We start from the raw sequence: 16,822 nt of genomic DNA on the forward strand, positions 1-16,822 counted from the left end.
ATGACAAGTGAAAGGTCAGATTTGTAGCAAAATAAAAACAGACTAATTTACCTTTGATTGTTAGCTGTTCTTGCTTTTTTTGTTGCCTTACAATTAACACTGTTAAAGTCAGATTTGTTACTTTGTCTCACTAGCAAATGAATTGGATTTACCACTTAACCAAGCATGAAATGATCTTTTCAATACTAATTCAATAAGCGCTGAATAAGCTGGAAGCAATTACGCCACACATAGGAAGGACGGGCTTTCAAACGATTTTATGTTTTCAGTCACTAAATACGGCATAATTGCCCAAGCGTAGCGTGCAAAGACAAGAGAGTTGATGGCTAAGTCATCTGCAGCCGACCACCAGAGAATTGGGGGGGTCATAAAACTTATTGATTAAGGGTAAAATTAATACTCTCAGAAGTTAATGAAATGGATATGCATCTCAGAATGCTCAACTACTAAATACAATAACTTATGCCACTCCCTTCATACCCTTGTTAGAATGACAAAACATGATGGAAAGGTCATTAAAACCCCATGAGTCTCTTGTATGGAGAAGTATATTTGTTCAAGGAGAAACGATGTCCTTCAGAGAATTTTGCACAATTGCATGATTGGAGTGGGACACAATGGCTTAATTGGCTTGAAGTGGTGTAGCATGTGGTTGCCACAGGGGCAGTTGCCCCGGGCGCAAAATTGTTAGGGAGAGCAAACTTTCAGCACCCAGGGCTGCTCCATGCAAACCAGAAAGACAAAAGAATGACTCCTCTTATCTCTGTGGCTATGGTCTCCTGGGTGACACAAACACTGTTAGGCAGTTGAATGTGCATGTGTACTCTGTCCATTTCCATTCCTCCCACTCACCCCTCTGCACAGCCCTGGACACTGGCAACCCACGCTACACCACTGCTGGCTTGCCTCTCTGCACTTGCACTAGCACAGAGGAGCATGGAAGCAACCACTCTATTCTGAACTTTAAAATGGAAAGCGTAATGCTGGTGGTCAACAAAAGAGGTCTAAAGACTCTCTCAAGGCAAATCTTTAAAAAATGTACTATAAACACCAACACCTGGGAAACACTGGCCTGCAAGCGCTCCAGTTGCAGAACAGCCTTTACCAAAGTGTCATGGAATTTGAAGATGCTCAAACTCAGGACGAAAGGGAGAAACATGCCGAAAGAAAGGCACACTTGGCAAACCCTCACCGTGATCAACTCCCATCTGGCAACCTATGTTCCCACTGTGGAAGGACGTGTGGATCCAGAATTGGCTTCCACTATCACTTACGAACTCACGGTTAAGACCGTGTTCATGGAAGGCAATCTTACTAGGCTATGAGTGATTGCCAGAGGAGGAGGAGGAGGAGGAGAAGGAGGAGGAGGAGGAGGAGGAGGAGGAGGTTCAGATCTTCGTATCTTTCAATGATAGTTGACCACAATGCTGAATGCTATTGACATATTATTTGCATGCACAAGCATTTCTCTCTTAAGATCATCACCTACCTCCCCACCTTCTCTTTGAAAAAAGATCAGGCCAGGGGCCCATTTAGTCCACCATCCTGTTCTCAAAGTGGGAATCTCTCAGGTAGGACCATAGCCCAAGAGCGGTCTCCCTTCCTGTGGTACCCAGCAACTGTTACGAAAAAGGAGCAATGCAGCGAGCTGCAGCTGGCTGGAAAGCCAAACAGGATGTTGATGTTTGTGACTGTACCGTGGGAAGAAAGGGGCAGTCCATTCACTGTACTGAGCACCGGATGTTAGCTCAGTGTGTCTTCTGACCTGTACTGGAAGTACAGGGGTGGAGTCTATCTCTCTCTGCTGTTGGTGTTAAGAGAGTGCAGACATGTTTCTTTGTACTGCTGCAAAAGACAGAAATAAAGGCATGTAAATACATTTCTGTCTGTCTCTTTCCCCTCCCTGGGGATGGCAGGGAGGAGAGGGAAGGAGTGGTGTGTTCTTCTCACGTCTGAGGAGGATCGCCGATAGAGGCCTTGCCTGTATCTTGCCGGGAGTCGCAGACACGGAGGTCAACAAGGAACTCAAGCCGGGTGCCTGGAGAGTGGCCAATTCCTCTGACAAGGTTGATTCCGACAGCAACTTGTTTTTCAAAAGCATTGCTGCCTCCAACCTGCCCCACCACTGGCAGTTCACACTGCTTCTGCACTGGGAAGGTAGAAAGAGAAGCATGGAAGCCCAGTGATCTGGCAGTGAGCTTCAGCTCCAGCAGGAAAAGGAAGAGGGTGGGATCAGGAAGGAGAGGAAGGGGAAACTGGCATTTCCCTAGTTTAGCACCACATGCAAACAGCCACAATACACAAACATATAAACAGATCCCTTCTTTCTATAGCACCTACATGTGATGCCAAATATTTTCTGACAAGTGGCAGGAAGGACATCAATTATACCTCATGAAGCTAAGTGGCTCTTTTTGTCTAATGAAGGACCCATGTATTGTAAACATTTTCCCCATTATCAAGCCCTTGAGCGTAATTGAAAAAGAATCAGACAGAACAAGCAACTGATTTTTGCTGATGCCAAAAAGACAAAGGCATGGACTTCTAATGAGATCCGCCCCCCCCCCCCCCCCGCCTGCCACATCCCCCTGGGGCAGGACAGAATTGCAATGGGCGAGATTTGCAGAAGAGTGGGCTGTTTCATTTCTCTCATTTAAATAATGTGATAGTATACCTCCATGCAACCTTTTTTTATTGTGTTTTTCTATTGCATCTTTAGCACGCCTTAGATCAATGCCGCTAATGTCAATGCAGCTAACAAGTAAAATCAAATATAAGAGTCCACCTAAATGAATAATAAAATGTATTAAAAATTAAAATATCATTGCCAGTCCCATAAGAGCCAGTGCACTGCAATGGATATATGGCTGTGTTTAGAACAGAGAGAAGTGGTTTCAAAACAACGAAGGTCATTTGGTCACCTTGGGCCAGTCATTATCTCCCAGACGAATCTACCTTTGACAATGCTCTAGGATGCTATGTTGAACTCTGTCCCTCAGCTAGTCACAGACGCCATGAAAAAAATCCCAAACAAGGTAATGTGAAATTCAGTGAGAAAACTATCTCAACACCACAAAATGGTACACTGAGAGATAAGAGCATCAAGTAGTAAACTGTTGGTTAACCAGACATCTGGCTAGTAACTCTTAAGACAAACGACAGAATTGACCCAGGGGCTTTACAACAGGTATTGATTTTCCGACAATGTTATCTGTGATCCTGGATAAAGTTTCGTCTTAGCTTCTGGACAGACCGCTTTACTTTTGTCATCTTAGGAGTCGGAAACCATTATGTCTACAGATTTTGCAGTGTGAAATATTGTTTGTTTCTCTCCCCACCCCCCTCTGCCCTGGTATGTAAACTGATATTAAAGACTAGTCTATTTGTCATTCTGACAGCTCCTAGCTGCTAGAAGAGATTTCGTTATGAAATTTCTGGTCTCCTCCGAGGCTGTTAAACTTCAGAGGTCTTTATCCTTGATTTGTATTTCAGGCATTTTTCAATATTCTCCACCACATGGAACTGGCTCCTACTCATCCAACTGCTCTATTCCTATTCCATATTTACAGCTCAAATATGCACAGGGAAGGCAAAGAAAGTGGCATGCCACAGGATCTCATGAGGAGAAAGGTTCAAAAATAAGCAGAACAGCAAGTATTAGACATCACCCCAGAATTGGCCCTACTAAACATCTTCCAAGACAACAATGCCCATTTACACCACAAAGAACTCATAACCCACCTACTTTCAGCAGCCAGAAACACCATAACCAAACACTGGAGAGACCTATCAGGAGTAAGCATGGACCAATGGTACCAAATAGTATGGGAAACAGACCTGCTAGAAAAAATTAACCAATAAACTGAAACTGACATGGGGACAAACAGAAGAAGACGCCTTTACCCCGGTATGGCTCCCCTTTATCACATACACAACCCAACAAGACAACAACAATAATCCAGCAACAGCATACAAATCAATATGGCTAACCTGATCCAAAACACCCACCCACCCCACTCACACACGAAAACAAAGATCACCACAGCCAATCACAAACAAACAACCACACCCTAGGCCAACCCCAACCTCTCTCACCACCAAAGGAACACAAGTGAACAGCACAAGCAACGCTGACACCAAACCCTACAACACCAAACCCTACATACATTAAGCATAACAGAAACATCGCCACCCAACCCCACCCATCTTCCCTCCCTCCACCCCCTTTTTTTTCCTTCTCCCCCTAATGTCTCAACAAATGAAAAGGATTTGTAAAAATGCTACATGGAAAAAATATGAGAGACATTACACTTACTTCTGTAAAACAAAAAAATCTATAATTAAAAAAAAATTGAAGCAAAATAAAAAGGAGAACATCTGTGGTTGCATGCTGCAGTGTCCCACAAGCAGAGGACTTTCTGATCATCTCTGGACATTCTGGTTGTTGTTGTTGTTGTTGTTATCTGTGAAGGCTTCTCTGTTAGGGCAAATGGGGCACTTTCCCACCAACCTCATCCAGCCCCCACCTTCCTGCCTTCTTACAATCAGCCTGTTCCTCTTCCTTAAATCCCAGTATTGCCCCTTGTAGAGCTCAGCAAGAAGCAGTAAGATGGGTAATGGGTGGGTGGAATAGAATGAGTTGGCCCTGCCTTACATTGGCTTGGGTTTCACATACTGGTGGTCTACTTAACCTTCTGCCCAGCCGGTTGTTAAGTGCCAGTTTTGCTGCAGAAAGAAATATCACCATGGTAACTTGAGATATGGATGAAGGCCTCCTGACTGACTGGAAGCAAGCTTTGAGGGTCTTGCTTCAAATCAGAGACCATCAAGTTAAAACTGCAACGACAGATTGTTGTTCAAGACCCTGGTTAATAAGCCAACATTAAGCCATAGAGACTTTCTGGCCAACTGAATTCTTTATGGACAAAGATATGTAGGGAAGATTGTTATAACGAAGCCACGTGATAGGCAGGAGGACTGACAAGTTTCTTTTTAACCCTATCTTTATCAGAAGCTTCTTTTTTCCCAAAAGTAACAGAGGAGTTGGGAAGTCTTCCACACAAAAATTCGGCACTGTGTATAGTATTAAGTATTAATTAGACACTGGAAGGAATCAAATGTTAATTTCACAGAACCACAGCTTTGCAGCGGAATAGAACATTTAAAATTGGATACTATTCCACAGCTTCCCAAAAGCACACACACATCTTGGCGTCCCTTCCAAAGTTTATGTTCTGTGACAGCTTTGGCTTCGTTTCATGTAGCGTTGCTGGCAGAACATGATGCTTTTACATATCCAACACCACACAATACAGACATCAATATGCGCTATGGGTAAGCAGTGTTAACGTTCAGCTAGGTTATCTTGTGGGTATACATAAGATGTAGCTATGCCCAAGCTATGTCAAATCTTGGATTGCTAGCTCACTCGACACGGGGCTAAGTCTGAAGATGATCTGCAAACTTCAGCTAATGCAGAATCCAACAGCTCAACTCTAGCTCATTTGCCCTGGTTTCCTGTGAGCTTCAATAATCAAATTATTGTAATTATTATGAGGAGAGGTTGAAGGAGCTAGGTATGTTGAGCTTGGAAAAGGGGAGATTGAAAGGAAGTGTGACAACCATCTTCAAAAATCTCAAGGGCTGTCACATGGGAGCAAGCTTGTTTTCTCCTGCTCTGGAGGTCAGGACCTGAACCAATGGCTTCAAATTTCAAGAAAGGAGATTCTGATTAAACATCAGAGAGGACTTTCTGACAGAAAGAGCTGTTCAACAGTGCAAGGCTTTCCCTCGGGAGGTTGCGGACTCTCCATCAGAGTTTTTAAGCAGAGGTTGGATGGCTGTCTATCATGGGTGCTTTGGTTGAGATTCCTGCATTGCAGGGGGTTGACCTAGATGACTCCACCATTTTATGACTCTATGACTGTCCTAGAGTCTATGCTGATGTGCTCTCCTGAATCTATGCTTTGATATAACCTGTTGAAGTAACCAAGATGAATTAAACTGATTTAAAAAGAAAACTCGATTTAGAATTATTGGAACTCGATTTTGAATTATTAGAAAGATTTAGATTATTGGGAAGACCCAGTTATTGGGAAGACCCAGTTTTCTGAGTGCATGTTCTGGAAGTTGGGCAATAGGGGCAGTACAGGATTCCTACTGGTGTACCGACCTCCCCGCTGCACCAAGGATTCCCTGCCCGAGCTGCTTCAGGTCGTGGCGGATATGCTCCTGGAGACACCTAGCTTGGTTGTCCTGGGGGATTTTAACATCCATGCCGACACGACCTTACAAGGGGCCGCTCGGGACTTCGTGGAAAGCATGGCCTCCATGGGGCTGTCCCTGAATAAGTCTGGCCCAACTCATAGCCACGGACATGCCTTAGACTTGGTGTTTACCTCTACAGATGTTGGTGATCTGACATTAACTAAAAGCGAAACAAAAGAAGTGCCATGGTCAGATCACTTCCGGGTGCAACTGGACTTCTCCGCAACCCTTCCCCTCCGCAGGGAGGTGGGACCGATTCGGATAGTCCGCCCCCCGCCACTTAATGGATCCAATTGGCTTCCAGAGAGTGGTAGGAGATGCTTTATCCCAAGTTGATGGCCTTTCAGCTGATTCCCTGGTGGCACGCTGGAATGCGGAGTTAACCAGGGCTATTGACTGTCTGGCTCCGAAGCGCCCTCTCCGATTGCATGGAGCCCGGACAGCCCCGTGGTTTTCCCCGGAGCTGAGGGTGATGAAACAATCGTTGAGACGGCTAGAGCGCCGGTGGTGGAAAACTCATTCTGAATCAGACCGCACACGGGTTAGAGCTCAACATTGAGCCTACCAAGTGGCAATGGCGACGGCGAAGAGGGCCTTCTTCGCCGCCTCCATTGCATCTGCAGAAAACAGCAGCAGGAGACTTTTTCAGGTGGTTCGCAGTTTATCGGAACCACCTGTACCACCGGGGCCTGGTAGGGACCCCAAGATCTCCTGCAATGCTTTTGCAAAGTTTTTTGCAGATAAAATCGCTCAGATCAGAAGGAGGTAGACTCCACTGTGGGAGCAGGGCCAGGGCGGGAGAGTGCTAGAGTTCTGTCTGGTCCTGTTATATGGGATCAATTCCAATCTGTTACCTCCGAGGATGTGGACAGGCTGCTTGGACGAGTGAAACCGACCACCTGTTTCCTTGATCCTTGCCCATCCTGGCTGATAAAAGCGAGCCGGGAAGGGCTGGGCGATGGGCTTTGCGGGGTGGTGAATGCTTCCTTCTGTGAGGGAGCCTTCCCAGACCCGCCGAAAGAGGCGGTCATTAAACCGCTTCTTAAAAAAACATCTTTAGACCCGGCCAATTTGGCCAACTATCGCCCAGTCTCAAATCTGCCATTCTTGGGCAAGGTGATTGAGCGGGTGGTTGCTGAACAACTCCAAGCATGCCTGGAGGAAACGGACCATTTGGATCCCTTCCAATTGGGATTCAGGCCTCACCATGGGACTGAAACTGCCTTGGTCGCGCTGGTTGATGATCTCCGGCGGGCTAGGGACAAAGGTGAGAGCTGTTTCCTAGTTCTGCTGGATCTCTCAGCGGCCTTTGACACCATTGACCATAACATCCTTCTGGACCGTCTAGAGGGGCTGGGAGCTGGGGGCACTGTCATACAGTGGTTCCGCTCCTTCCTCCTGGGCCGTGTCCAGAAAGTGGGGGGGGGTGAGTGTTCAGACCCCTGGGCTCTCACTTGTGGGGTGCCTCAGGGTTCTGTCCTCTCCCCCATGCTTTTTAATATCTATATGAAGCCGCTGGGAGAGATCATCAGGGGGTTTGGTCTGGGTGTTCATCAGTATGCAGATGACACCCAGCTCTACCTCTCCTTTAAATCAGAACCAGTGAAGGCGGTGAAGGTCCTGTGTGAATGCCTGGAGGCGGTTGGAGGTTGGATGGCGGCTAACAAATTGAGGTTGAATCCTGACAAGACAGAAGTACTGTTTTTGGGGGACAGGAGGCGGGCAGGTGTGGAGGATTCCCTGGTCCTGAATAGGGTAACTGTGCCCCTGAAGGACCAGGTGCGCAGCCTGGGAGTCATTTTGGACTCACAGCTGTCCATGGAGGCGCAGGTTAACTCTGTGTCCAGGGCAGCTGTCTACCAGCTCCACCTGGTACGCAGGCTAAGACCCTACCTCCCCGCGGACTGTCTCGCCAGAGTTGTGCATGCTCTGGTTATCTCACGCTTGGACTACTGCAACGCGCTCTATGTGGGGCTACCTTAGAAGGTGACCCGGAAACTGCAATTAATCCAGAATGCGGCAGCTAGACTGGTGACTGGGAGTGGCCGCCGGGACCACATAACACCGGTTCTGAGAGATCTGCACTGGCTCCCAGTACGTTTCCGAGCACGATTCAAAGTGTTGGTGCTGACCTTTAAAGCCCTAAACGGCCTCGGTCCTGTATACCTGAAGGAGCGTCTCCACCCCCATCGTTCAGCCCAGACACTGAGATCCAGCGCCGAGGGCCTTCTGGCGGTTCCCTCATTGCGAGAAGTGAGGCTACAGGGAACCAGACAGAGGGCCTTCTCGGTAGTGGCGCCCGCCCTGTGGAACGCCCTCCCATCAGATGTCAAAGAGATAAAGAATTACCTGACATTCAGAAGACATCTTAAGGCAGCCCTGTCCAGGGAAGTTTTTAATATGTAATGCTGTACTGTTTTTAACACTGATTGGGAGCCGCCCAGAGTGGCTGGGGAAACTCAGCCAGATGGGCGGGGTATAAATACTAAATTATTATTATTATTATTATTATTATTGGAATGGCATAATGAAGATGAAAAGGTAAAATCGGTAATGATACACTGGGCTAAACACGTTGGTTATAATATACGGTTAGAAGAATGGGAGAGGTTATGGAAGGAAGGTATCAATTTTCCTGCATGCAGTCTGCTTAAAGAAAATGTCATGAAAATGATGTATAAGCTGTATTTAACACCATTTAAACTGGCCAAAATGTATAGAACAAAAAAATGACTGGTGGAAATGTAAGGAAAAGGAGGGTACTTTTTGCCACATGTGGTGGACATAGAATCATAGAGTTGGAAGAGACCATTTAAAGAGACATGTAAAGAGGTAAAAGGTAAAAGCTTTCAGGGAGATGATATACAATGAGTTAAAGAAAATGTTTAAAAACACTTTTGTTAAAAAAAACCCAGAAGCTTTCTTACTGGATATACTGTAGTGGGGAAAGAGATACTGAGACAAGATTAAGAATTGTTCTTATATGCAACGTCTGCAGCAAGAATTTTATTAGCTCAGAAATGGAAACAGCATGAAGTACCAACAAAAGAAGACTGGCAGATGAAAATGATGGACTTTGCAGAACTGGCAAAACTGACGGGGAGAATCCGGAACCAGCGAGATCAAGTACTGTCTTCCAAAAAGATTGGAAAAAATTTATATTATATTTGAAAGACAACTGTAAGCAATTAACACCATTAGCAGCGTTATCTGAAGATTTGTAAGATGAATTAGTTACCGGTACCTATTCTGTTTGAGTAATTTAATATTTTAAGTAATGACACAACAAGAATAGGAAAGAAAGTGAAATGCAAAAATGGAAAATTTAATTTTGTAAACCATTAGGCGGGAAGGAGGGAAGTCGTTTAGGCTCGGTTGAGCCAAGAGATTTAATAAGAGGATACGATGTTACGTATTGTGATTATATGTAAAATTAATAAAAATCATTTAAAAAGATTTAGATTACACGATGAAAAAGATCTGTCTGTTATTTATATCTGTCCTCATTGTAAACCATTACAAACAAGAGGGATTTTACAAAATCTACAGTATCACTGTTTGTTAAACAAAGTGACAAAGAAAACCAAGTAGCAAAGCAGACAGCGGTACACATACAGGGATGAATAAATGATAGGCACTCATGCACTTGACACACCATGGGCAAATTTCAGATTGCAAAGGATGCTGTCTAGATTATGCACCCATCCCACTGGAAGCAAAGGGGCCTGAGCGCTTTTCTGCACGCTCCTCCCATTGATATCAATAGAATTTAAGCAGGCGTGACTTTCTCTGGATTATGTCAAAGATGGGAGGAAGCCTTATTAGGGAACATCTGTTCTCTCCCTGCAGTTATTCACATCTTGTTAGGCCTACCAAGAAGCTACCATGGTTTGACAGGAAAATCCTCTAACATCACACTGCTATGCAGGACCTGCTCAGAATGTTTACTCCAAAGTTAGACCCATTGCACTAAGTGATGCTTATGTCCAAATAGGATTGCAGCACAATATTATTTAAGCATCGATTGAAAGTCACTTGAGTGATAAGCAATCATTATTGCACATACCACTTTGGTGTTCCCCAAAGACTGGATTAGGAGTATAAGACTTAAGTTTTAAAAAGTACTGTATTTTTCCGTGTATAAGACTATATCCCCCCCCCCCCATATTTTTAAAGTTAAAAATTGGGGGTTGTCTTATACATGGAATGTTGCCATTATTTATTTCTTAATTTTGGGCTCAAAAAAGAGGGGCCATCTTATACATGGGGACATCTTATACATGGAAAAATGTGGTAATTATTAAAACATGTTCACTTCCTGTGTCTGTAGATGGAATATTTGGAGAAAGAGGAGTCACAGTACTGTATAGAATTGTACTGACCTGTTGGGTGCCGAGTTATAGTTATTAGTGATGTTCTAGTTCAGGGTTTCCAAAACTTGGATCTCCAGCTGTTTTTGCACTACAACTCCCATCATCCCTAGCAGGCAGGACCAATGGTCAAGGATGATAAAAATTGTAGTCCAAAACCAGCTATAGATCAAAGTTTGGTTTGGGAAATGCTGTTTTAGCTGAAGGTATAGAAGAAGAAGAAGAAGAAGAAGAAGAAGAAGAAGAAGAAGAAGAAGAGTAGTAGTAGTTTGGATTTGATATCCCGCTTTATCACTACCCAAAAGAGTCTCAAAGCAACTAACAATCTCCTTTCCCTTCCTCCCCCACAACAAACACTCTGTGAGGTGAGTGGGGCTGAGAGACTTCAGAGAAGTGTGACTAGCCCAAGGTTACCCAGCAGCTGCATGTGGAGGAGTAGGGAATCGAACCCGATTCACCAGATTACGAGACTACCGCTGTTAACCACTACACCACACTGGCTCTCAACCAGCTTTCCCCAACCTCTAACCAACTGAGCTGGTCCCTTCCAAATGTTTTGGATTACAACTCCCATCATTCCTAGCTGGGGTTGATGGGAACTGTAGTACAAAACATCTGGAAGGCATCAGGTTGGGGAAGACTGACTTAAAAATAATAATTTAAACAAAACTTTATTTTCCAATAGACATGCTATTAGCAAAAGGTTGATTGCCTGGAGCCCCTATGAATAATAGTTAAGTTGCAGCATGAATTTATTATTTGCATCTTTATTTGTTAAACTTTCAGACGTTTGTATCAAACTTAATAACTTTCCAAACACTATACATCAAAGCTTCAGATTATTAAGCCCTCTGAAAATCAATCACAAATCAGTTTTCAGATGACACTGATGTCTTATTGCTATTCATTCCTCCTGGACCATTTCTAGCAGTTCATTTTATATTCCCGCAGTGTTGAAATATGGCTCGTGCCAGTATCTGTCCTTTTAGTAATCACCAAAGCATAGCTTGGCAGTTGTCATAAATTACACTCTCGAAGAAAGAAAAAAAAATGCCAGTAATACTCTGAATTGATTGAACAGCATGGAATCAAAACTAGCTGTCAGAGAATCCATTTGACCGATCTCTCCCTCTATCCTTATCCCTTCTTTTAAGTCAGAAGACTTCTAGTATTGCAATTATTTTGTGCCAACATATGCTGGATGAACCAATTATTTATAAAAGCATTATTTTAAATGACTCTGCAATTGCGATTTTTTGAATGTGCTCTTTCAAAAGAAAGCTATAAAGGATACAATTGAATAATTTTCATTTACCCACACAGCATTACGGAGTTTAAATAATAGCCTGTGGCCAGTGCAAACTGATTTATTCAGCCTCAAAACATCCACATCAGGTGGAATGGCTCTTTGTGATGGCAGAAAAAGAAGACACCATTTCAATCAAACTGCAGGTGCCGTCCAAACATACGTGAAGCCAAAGGCTGGATTATTCATTATGCTAAGAAAGGCTCCCAGCAATGGCTGGGAGCTTAGGCCCATTTGGCTCCTTGGGTCTCATTAAAATAGTCTCTATTCAAGACTGTTCTCTTGTCCCACGAGTGGGAAGCAGTGGTCATTTTCCCAGCTGGAGGGGGAAATAATGGCATGGTTAGTAGAATGGGCAGCAGAACTAGTAAAGACTGTTCTGTAGAGCAGAAGGTTTCAGGAACGGGGCAAACTGTGGGAAGAAGAGTGAAAATAAAAGCAACATGCAGGTGCAGCCAAGCCCACTCTCATATAAGGATACTAGCGGATGAGACAGCAGTCCTTGAGGGACAGAAACACAGGGTCCAAAGGTGAAGACCTAAAGCCCTAGTGGGTGACATTGGCATGGGCCTCCTAGAATACGCTCAGACTCCTCTGCTGTAAACTCAGGTCTACGACATGCCCAAGTTCCATGACAGACAGGCTGATGTAGAAATGATTCCCTGAGCTTGGGTGAGGAAATGTGACTAGACTGCACCATCATTGCTTATTGGCTGCAATAACTGGGGCTATTAAGAGAAAGTACAGTGGTACCTCGGGTTACATACACTTCAGGTTACAAACGCTTCAGGTTACAGACTCCGCTAACCCAGAAATAGTGCTTCAGGTTAAAAACTTTGCTTCAGGATGAGAACAGAAATTGTGCTCTAGCAGCACGGCAACAGCAGGAGGCCCCATTAGCTAAAGTAGTGCTTCAGGTTAAGAACAGTTTCAGGTTAAGTATGGACTTCCGGAACGAATGAAGTACTTAACCTGAGGTACAACTGTACTTCTTCTAATGAAATGGGGGGGAAAAATGTTTAAAATAACTTTTGTAAAAGAACCAGAAGCCTTTTCTATTAGGAATTATAGGTATTGACATTCCAAAGGAAAGGAAAAGACTTTTTTATGTATGTGACAACAGCAGCAAGGATGCTACTAGCCTAGAGATGGAAAGAAGAAAGAGTCCTGACCAGAGAAGAATGGCAAACTAAGCTGTTAAACTACACTGAAACAGCAAAAGTGACTGGAAAATCCAAAACATTAAATGCATTAATTAACTTTTATTCCCATTGCCACATTGTGCTATCCCTTCCACTGGAAGTGTATTGGTGCAGTTCCAACTCCAGGAAAACTTATAGGTTAAATATTATGTGATATAAGGCATTTTGAAAAAAGTGGATAATGCTAAATTACCCAGAGATATGACTTCGGGAATCAGTTAGGAACATTGATCCATCTAGTTCAATATTATCTGTGCTGACTAGCCAAGGCTCTCCAGGGTTTCAGGAAGTCTTTCTCAGTTATACCTGGAGTTGTCGGGGTCTGAATTGGAGATATTTTGCATGCAATGTGCTCAGACCGATGATCTGACTTGCTATACAGCATGTTTCTAAGCCTAATGCACAATTAAAGCATATAATAAACACACCTAATGCTATAGAGACACCACCTTGCCAACAAAGGTCTGTATAGTAAAAGCTATGGTTTTCCCAGTAGTGATGTATGGAAGTGAGAGCTGGACCATGAAGAAGGCTGATCGCCGAAGAATTGATGCCTTTGAATTATGGTGATGGAGGAGACTCTTGCGAATCCCGTGAACTGCAAGAAGATCAAACCTATCCATTCTGAAGGAAATCAGCCCTGAGTGATCATTGGAAGGACAGATTCTGAAGCTGAGGCTTCAATACTTTGGCCACCTCATGAGAAGAGAAGACTCCCTGAAAAAGACCCTGATGTTGGGAAAGATGGAGGGCACAGGGAGAAGGGGACGACAGAGGACGAGATGGTTGGATAGTGTTCTGGAAGCTACCAGCATGAGTTTGACCAAACTGCGGGAGGCAGTGGAAGACAGAAGTGCCTGGCGTGCTCTGGTCCAGGGGGTCACAAAAAGTCGGACACAACTAAACAACAAGAAACAACAATGTTATAGGTACTGTCCCTGAGCAAGGGCCCAGCAATATGAGCAATAGGATTCAAATTGCAAAGGGCATATCTAGTAATCCAGGTGTAGGCTTTGTGTCTTCTATAGGACACCAGGCTGACAACTTTTCCTTAATGCAATTTTCACTCCCTATGAACAAATTAGCAGCAATTTTAGTGTTTTTAAAAGAAAGTGCTATGTCAGGCACTTAAGTCATTTTGGACATAAGGAGCTGTGGTGTTCGTTGTCTGATTGACATGAGCCTGTACTCGCCTCTTAATAAATTCTTTTGTTTTGCTCCAGTGGTGCTTATGTGTTGTGAGCATCAAGGGAAAAATGCAAAAAGCAGGATTATTTTTCTTTTGCTTGTTTGTGAAGAACAAGAGGATGCACTGCGTAAATTAATGAGAGCCTGAATTTTCAATTAGAAGGGAGAGTTTATCTGCAAATGGGCTTCTTGTTGATTTCTTTTTAAATACATATAATCAAAAGACAAAGGCAGCCTTATTATGAGAAAATTGCAGCATGTGGGGTTTCTTCCGATACTTGCATTCCTTCTGGGGCAATTCATCTGCATGTAAACTCATTAAGTATCTCAAGCTGATATTTCAGGTCTTGGAATCCAATTAGGTGTTCTAGTGACACACTGTCTCGAGGAGCTGGAGAGGCTCTTTGTAATAAAAAGGAAGCTATAGAGTAAATAATGGAGGGATGGTTCCATGACATCATCTGAAATGCTTGCAGGTTGATGGCACAAGGGGGAAAATCCCAAACGCTGCACCTGTTTTCTCATTCCCCACTCCCTATTGTTGTGTATTAAAGCATTTCACTAGCTCAGAGACTGGGGACCTTGCCCATGGACATCGTGGTGCCTGTGGGCACTGGGTGGTAACTCCTACTATAAGTTAGATCAGTGGTTTTCAACTAGTGCACCACGGCAGCCTGTGGCACCTTGAATGACAATCAGGTAAGCTTCAGGCAGCACCAGCTGCCTGCCTGCCTGCCTGCCTGCCTTCCTTCCTCCCTCCCTCCCTCCCTCCCTCCCTCCCTCCCTCCCTCCCTCCTCTCTTGCCCTCTTGCATCTCTGCCTATTGGAGGCTCGCAAGCCTATTTGTTGCAGCGGCCCTGGCTACAAGCTCCCCAGGTGAACGGTGCCTCTGTGGTTGGCCAGGGGCATAAGAGCCAACTCCTAGGTGCCAAGGGGTTTTTGCCCCCCAATAATGTATTTGAGGAGGCACCCCCAAGTTGATGGGCATTGCCATTCCAATGGTGTGTGTGACCTCATCACGTGATCAATTATGTGGGTGGGACTTACCTGCTCCCCCTATTTTATTCAGGTAGGCACCCCTAGCCAAGGGCCTCTGATTGCCAGGAGCTAAGGTGGCCTCAGAGAAAGCAAGCAAGCAAGCAAGCAAGCAAGCAAGCAAGCGAGCGGCTGAGGGAGCCCAGCCCTTGCTGTTGGGAACAGGCAGACAAGTGGGAGGCGGGGCAGTGAGCTGTTTTGTGCTCACTGCATACAAGGCCTGCCTGGGAGCTGAGCACCTGACACCAAAGGGGAGTCTCTCTGCCATGCAGGCCCAGCAGCGCCCTCTGCTGCTGCCTCCTGAGGCGAGTAAGCTGACAGCCTCATGTTCAGCCCCCTTTGTCTGTTTCTGTTGGGCCGCTAAGACCGGAGGCATCATCTTCCTAGGCCCCCGTGGGACAACATGAGGAGGCAACTCTCTTTGGGGCAGAGGGTGGCGGCTCAGAGACTAGCAGATGCTGCAGTGTCCACCTCAATGAGAGGGGAGAAGAGGCTGGGGGAACCCTCCACAAGGGAGGTTATCCAAAAAGGGATGAGGAGATGCTGGCTTGGGCAGGCAAGGAGCGACATAACTGGGCTCCTGAGACACTGTAGCCTTTCAGACCTTTCCCATTGGTTGGGTGCGTGTTGCTCCCGGGGGTAGTTGATGATGCAGAATAAAGCAGAGGTGTGTCCTACCCATAGAGTTCGGACAACACTTAAAGAGGCACATCAGCTTGGCCATTGACTTTCCTACAATATGCAAAAGACGTGCTCGACTTGCTTCTAAGAGTGCAAGAAGTGACCTTCCAAGCAACCTTAGCTACCTCATCTTAAGCACGCAGCAGCATCAAAGTGAAAACCCCTTCCACAACATGAGGAATTCAAGTCTCCTTTGGGTGCCCCATTATAGGACACAACAAAGCCAATGCTTAAAAACTGATCCACGCAGACACATTCATTGCTCTGGGTCTAACCACTCAATGACTGGCCACCAAACGGAATACATGAAGTGCTTTAATTGAAAAGCATGGGGCAAAAGGTGTTGTCAGGCGATGTGAGAGTGACTCACGGTGCTGTTTGTTGGATCTGTGGTGATCGTTGCACACATAGAAGTTATTACCAGTACTTGATGATACAGCAATGATGTGTTGAACACGCATGTAAAAGCTTCCCTTAAGTCAGTGATGGCCAAACTTGGCTCTCCAGCTGTTTTGGGACTACAATTTGCACCATCCCTGACCACTGGTCCTGTTAGCTAGGGATGGTGGGAGTTGTAGTCCCAAAACAGCTGGAGGGCCAAGTTTGGCCATCACTGCCTTAAGTTGTTCTTAAATGGGATCAACTGAATTTTCGAAGCAGAAATGGGGAACTGCCCTCAGTCCTTCCAAACATACTGGTGTTTTTTTGCTTTTTTATGGCTATCCATAGGCACAACGAGATACTAGCTAGTCAGGGATCATATAACGAACAAA

The 16,822-nt window shown here is 44.9% G+C and overlaps 1 protein-coding gene across 4 annotated transcripts in view; it reads right to left on the reverse strand.

The window, feature by feature from the left end:
• CA10 (carbonic anhydrase 10) overlaps positions 1–16,822 on the reverse strand; it is a 336,993-nt gene that overhangs the window by 179,181 nt on the left and 140,990 nt on the right. The window lies entirely within an intron of this gene.

Source organism: Podarcis gaigeae (assembly GCF_964106915.1).
Source record: "Podarcis gaigeae genome assembly, chromosome: 2".
NCBI lineage: Eukaryota > Metazoa > Chordata > Lepidosauria > Squamata > Lacertidae > Podarcis > Podarcis gaigeae.